This window comes from Trachemys scripta, chromosome 6 (genome assembly GCF_013100865.1).
Source record: "Trachemys scripta elegans isolate TJP31775 chromosome 6, CAS_Tse_1.0, whole genome shotgun sequence".
In the NCBI taxonomy this organism is placed as follows: Eukaryota; Metazoa; Chordata; order Testudines; family Emydidae; genus Trachemys; species Trachemys scripta.
Genome location: NC_048303.1, coordinates 31,053,331 through 31,060,192, shown reverse-complemented (window position 1 = coordinate 31,060,192; position 6,862 = coordinate 31,053,331).

The window sequence follows — 6,862 nt, the reverse complement described above, 5'->3', positions numbered from 1 at the left end:
GAAGAGTATACACTAAAGTTGAAGTTCAAAACATAGCTACTGTGGCCCATCAGAATGTACATTTAAAAACCAAAACAGGCATTTACAGCATCAGTGCATAAACTGGTGTGGAAGAAAAGTTACAATCAAAGACCAGCACATTTCTTGGCATCTTTACTCAAATCTGTTAAATGTCTTCCCAGAGAACTGACTGTTGGAGTAGTCATGTGACATCACATCAGTATCCAGATTGTTTCCTAGGCACCCTCTATGAATGGATATCTTGTCCCCGGGGCTGCCTCTACCACCCTTCCCTGTGGTCCCTAGAGAGAGCCCTCCATGGGGTAGGAATGCATGCTTGGGGATAGGGCAGCCTGGGATGGGATGCACATTGTTTTCCCCCACACACTTACATGCAGGGTTATTATGGAAATATTAACACAGTTTTCCTGTGGAGCTCCTCTGTACTGTGGAAGTATCCAGGGAGGTGTAGTGGTGGGTGGAGGAATCCCCCAAAACACAATCCATTGCAGCAGAATGGCCAGGCAGCTAGAGGTTCCTGCAGCAGGTGCATGGTCATAGCATGTCTACACTGCAGCTGGAAATGAGCCTCCCAGCCCAAGTAGACAGCTCAAGCCCCGCTAGTGAGAGTCTATCATGCTAAATATAGCAGTAGGGATGATGTGGCTCGGGTTCTCAAGCTTCCAGCTGCAGCAGACATATCCATAGGGCTCCCATGCAGATGGCCCTGTAGCCCAGGCCCTATTGTAGGAACTGGTAATCGAAGCCCCTGTTGGTTCTTGAGGTAGATGCAGGTATAACTGCCGCTGTCTTCCTGTGAATAGAATGATTGGGGCAAACTCCATGACAGGAACCTTCACCCATTGTGAATGCAGGTATTTTGACTCATGCCAGTCAACACTTATACTATCCCACACTCACATGTTGTCCATATTATTCATACCCAGTCTTCCCCCCCCTTCTTCTCCCAGGTGTGCAGATCAATTGTGTGTGTGTGTGTGGGGGGGGGGGGAACAAGCTTTAGACTCTGTGTCAATTGTGCAAGTAAAAAAAAAAAAAGTAGGAGTTGTTCCTACTTTTATCTATCTTTGAACACACAGTGCTTTTGTGTTCCTTAAAAATCAGGATATAGTCTTGGAAAATATCTAAAACTAAAAAAAAAATAAAAAAGTGTTTTCCTGGAATCTTACTTCAAACAGTAACTTTATATATCCTAAGAATGGCAGAAGTAGATTAATTCTCAATACAGTTACAGATGGAAGCGGGGGAGGGATTTAAGACTGTTACCAATTAGGAGAGGAAGAGGATGCTATGGAGCAAAGTCTGTCCTGACCGACATGGTGATGTAAGTTAGACAATTGTGGCTTGATCATCTTCCCATTGGAGACAGAGGGGAAAATTGCCATTTACTTCACATAGGAACAAGATTTTGTAATGTTCAGAAAATGGGTACACGTGGCAAAATACTGTAAATTGTTTTAAAATGATACTTTGCAGTAGCGCAAAAGAATCACATTACTTACACTTCTACACCTACCCATCACAGCATTTGCCATGTAACTGAACAAAGGGCCTGGCTGAAAATCTGTCTTGGGGTGGTGTGCGCTTCCAAAAACCAGCTCACGGGAACTGTAAAATAAAGCAGCCCCCATGTGCCCCAACGTATTTTCAGCATGCCAGTAGCCATCCCCAACACTCCAGGAATCTCATATAAAGGTAGGGTGACCCTATTTCCCAAAGGGAAAACAGGACACTGCACAGGGCTGGCCTGAATCCTTCCCCCCAACCCCACACGGAGCTGGCCCAAGTTGCCTGGCTGAGCCCTGCCTCCCCCCTCCACATGGGACTGGTCAGAACAATGCCTGCATACTCCATGGGGGCTGGCATCACCGTTTGCTCCCGGCACATTCCTCCGCATGCAGCCCACTTTTTTTGACAAAAGTGGGCATTTGTCCTGTTTGCTCTTGCCAACTGCTCAAGTCGGCAACAGTAAATAGGGACAAATGCCCACTTTTGCCAAAAAAGTCAGGACGGCCAGGACAGGTCTTAAAAAAAGGGACTATCCCAGCTAAAATGGAACATGTGGCAACCATACATAAAGGTCTCACAGAGGTCCCTAAATGTTGTAGGAAAGTCTATAAGGCTTTTAACATGAGAACTTTTTCCTCATACCTCAATATGGTATACACTGAAAATAAATGATTTGCATGAGTTTTGTCACTAACTACAATGGGAGTCAAGTATATTTATAACAAATATACCTGATGTGTTTTCTATTTTCTTGACTTGATTTTATTAAGTTAATAAATGGATTTATTACATTATCTGTATCAGATATTTTACATCAGGTTTATCAGTATAATATTTTACCCTACTATATTGTATTAATACTAAAACAAATGTAAAAGAATGTTAAGATTGCAAAGCCACACACTCAAAAGTCAGGAAATGTCCTAATTAAGGTTCCCTGTGAATTTTTAATTCAGCCCCACTATGATTATGCATCATGATATAGTCTTTAATGACATGATCACATACTAGTCTTTTCACAGAACCCCTACCTCATTCTGTGCACCAGGGCCACCTGGGCGGGGGGGGAGGGGCAAGTGGGGCAATTTGCCCCAGGCCCTGCAGGGCCCCAACGACAGTTTTTTGGGGCCCCCTAGAGCGGGGTCCTTCACTTGCTCCGGGGGCCCCGGAAAACTCTCGCGGGGCTTCTTCTGCTCCGGATCTTTGGCGGCAGTTCGGCTGCGGGGGGTCCTTCCGCTCCAGGACCCACTGCCGAAGTGCCCTGAAGACCCACGGCGGGGGCCCCCTGCCACCGAAGACCCCAGGCTCCCTGAATCCTCTGGGCGGCCCTGCTGTGCACAGACTGGATGGCGCTCAATTAATGAGCAGCTATGTAATATTTTGTTTTTTGTCACCAAAGTGTGGCCCTGTGATTTATTTACTACACATCATTCAACCCCTGGTCTGAAGACAAAATTACTGATTGCCTCCTAGGCTTCTAGCTGGTGCTCATCACTAGTATCTGAGGTCTTCACAAACACCATTTTATCTTCACAACCAACACCCCTGAGAGACGAGAGGGCATTATCCCTGTTTCACAGATGGATAGCTGAGGCGCAGAAGGACTAAAGGTCAAGTGTCCACTAATTTTGGTGGCCCAATTTGAGGTGCCTAAGTCCTGAGTTTTCAGAGAACTTTGCATTATACAGAAGTTTCTTTTGAAAGCAGAGCTCCCACTGACGTCAGTTGCAACTGTGACTGCTCAGCACTTCTGCAAATCAGACCCCAAATCTCAGCTTATGCACATAAAAAATGAGGAACACATAGCTAGTGGTCAACTGTGAAGTCTGGTTTAGGTGATTTGCTTAGCATCACGTAGGCTTTCTTTGGAAGAGTCAGGGAGAAAATCCAGTTGTTCGGTGACCATCTTTTCTTTTCTGTTAATCTCCTGCCTCATTTACTATAAACCTTCCAACTTCTGCAAAAATGATGCAGAAGTTCTACTGGTAGAAGTCTAACTACACAACCCTAATTAATTCAGAGCACAGTCCATCCTGTGCATTGAATGAGGGAAGGGCTCTTTGGAAAAAATAGTATGTGATCATGTAATTAAAGACTGTATCATAGTGTGTGTTTACAAGGTGTGTGGGGGGGGAATTAAAATTGAAACCTTTATTCTGGCATTCCTAACTTTGAGTGCCTGATTTGACTTTAACATTATTTTAATGTAAGGTTTTTTGGTATGTAATTTCCTAGGTTTTTAAGAAAAGCAAACTGAAAAAGCAGAAATTCCATGATATGGAACTATACTGACTCCTACCTAGTTAAATTCTATAGCCTGTGCTACGCAGGTTCAACTGGATGAGCATAATAGTTCTTTCTTATCTTCAAATCTGTGTCATCAGCAGAGTTAGAAACTTTAGGTCCACATCACAGCTCTCTGCCACTTGAGCTAACAGAGTAACTGATAGCAGTAGTAGGCTGTCCTCCTTCCTACTAAAGGGAGATGAGGAGCATACTTTGCCAGTAGTTTCATACTATGCGGACAGCTGAAGAATGTTGAGACTCCTGAATCCTGAGTTCTAATTCAAGCTCTGAGGGAAGTGTGTTCTAATGGTTACAGCCTTTCTGCCCCTTGTCCCTCTCTCCTGTCCTCTTTCCCATTTTCTGCCCCATCAGCTCCTCATCCCAGTCTTCCACGCCCCCAAACTCCTTATTCCAGGATCATATCTTGCTACCACCCTCAAGGTATGGCGCTCACCAGTGTTTCCTGTAATTTTTCCCACACATGTGCAGAATGAATTTTATTATGTGCAGCAGTATGGAGGTGTTGTGTGACACATCACCTTCATACTGGTGCACATAACAAAATTAATGTGGTGAGGGTGGGGCCAAGCACCTGCGCGGTGCTAAATAGGCTGCTGCGCAGCCGTGCAGCTCATATGGAACTTAGGTGCTCACCCCTCAATATTCCACACTACTTACTCTTTCTCACTGCCTGGGCACCAGTGGGGGGAGGGGGGGCACTGAGGGCACAGGAGAGTCAGTGCTGTGGCGTGGCACCAGGCACAGCCTGGCCACTGGGAGGAGCAATTGCAGGGAGTCTTGCTCAGCCCAGGCCATCCTCAATTGGAAAATGCCCAGTGCCGATGGAATCTTCAGGGAAACTTAGCTGCCAAACTCTTAACAAGTCTGTACTGAGCAAGTGCAAGCTGGGATTTACAGAAGCTCAGAATTTGGCCAAATGGTGGGAGGATTTTTGCTGGAACAGCAAGAGGCACATCTGACTCCAGGGTGACATCCTGCCAAATTTCAAGTTCTTGCTTCAAAGAGTTTGTCAACAAAACTGTTTACAGAATTTTTTTAACATGGGCAAAACCACATATTTTCCCCTAACCTCATTGTGATAAACAGCTGAACCAATTATCTTGAAGTTTTCCAAAAGAATTCAGGCTGAGGGAGAGCTTGGAAACTTTCAAAGTGAACAGTTAAAGCTTGGTAAAGTTATAAGCTATTGCAAACATGGTCTTAGAATAGAAAGTCAGGCTATGTCAGCATCGCCTATAAAAAAGGATTTATATATTTTCACCATATTTAACAGTCTAAAAATAATCCAATTTTTATACGTAATACTTTCAGTTTTGACAATGTTTTCTGAAATGCTTCTGCTGTACCAGAAATCCAGGAATATCTACAGACTGAATCCCTCTTGAGTATCTCTTATTTAGTGGCATGAGAAACTGCAAAGGTTACTCATTCCTCTTTCATGCTTCATTTCTCTAGGTCAGTGGTTCCCAAACTGGGGTTTGTGAAAAGTTACAGGGGGTTCTTGGGGGTGGGGGGAATTCCCTAATAGTGAACAGAGCTGTCCCTAAGAACCCCAGGCAGCACGGGGCCAGCAGCACGGAGCCCCTGGACTTCCAAGAGCTAAGCAGATCAAAGCAAGCATATCTATCACACTGAGGAGATTTAAACTTTAAGACTCCTTATAAGAAATGGAATGGGAGGTGGATATTTTTTGCTGTTTTTAAAATTAAATAGGCACCTAGTATTGTTTTTAAATTATTATGAAGAACAAGGTTAAGCTTTCTTGTAACGTGCGTTGTTTGCCTGGACTGCTCAAGACCTGAATGCTTGTATAGGAGGGACTCTTCGAGTTGGCTTCTTAAAATACCGTCATGCTCTTTCATATCTGATACTCCTTGATGAAACCTAGGAGCCTTGTCTTGTAACAGGCTTATTCAAAGTGATACAAGCTACGAAAGTGAGATCTTGTAATAGTGTTGCTGTTTTCATCATGTAATAAAAATACTGTTATGATAAATAATAATTAATAATAATTGTGTAATAAGCATGTCATAAAAACAATATAAATTATAAAAGCAGTGATCTTGGAAATATACTCAGGTAAAGGAGAAAATCCCTGGAAATATTCATTTTTAGGAGGGGGTTCGTGAGACTTGACATTTTAGTGAAAGGGGTTCACAGACTGTTAAAGTTTGGGAACCACTGCTCTAGGTTTAAATGCTTATCTGAAGTATTGTCATCAAGTGCTTTCCTATGGGTCTTTGCAGGCTGGATTGTGCAACACTCCTAAGTCTGTCAAACATATTGCCCTGTACGACCCTAAAGGTTATAAAGAAACTAAAACTGTGCAGAGAATATAAACTGAAGAGGTTGTCTTGAATTTGCAAGCATCCCTGAGGTTCAAATTGCCCTACTTGTTTTAACAGGTCATAAACTCCTAAAGATGACAATTAAAATGGCAACAAATGTTCAACATTTCACTGCTGGTAATTTCTGAACGGATACATAGCACTCACACTTATCCACAAACACCACATCCCCCAACACCTTCATAGAAGCCAAAAGCCCTATTTGTCCCCTATCCAACTGCCAAACCCCCCAGCATAAAATTCTACAATAGTTATGTATTGTTGATAAAAATATCTGACACATTAAAAACTGAAAAAGCAGAGACACTGTAAAACAACTGGAATTTAACATCAAACAGAGGCTCCTGTCCTGGTTTGTTCTATTCCATATTTAATTCAATTATTTTTAATTTAAAAAAGCTGCTGCAAGATTTTCATTTTGCTTCACCAGAGTGCACAGAATCCAGGGACCCTACCAAAGAATATAGCTCCATCTTGAGTACATTTGGGCCTTGGACCACATCCTTCAGTGTTCAGAGATTCATTGACAGTTATTCAGTATGTTACTTCTTTATCAAGAGGGTATTTTAAATTAAACTGAGTTTGGACTCCTCATGATAAGTAAAATTAAGTGTATTCTCGTTTCCCTTTTTCCAATGTAAGGGTACTTAACAAAAAAAAAAAAAAAAGGCATCTCA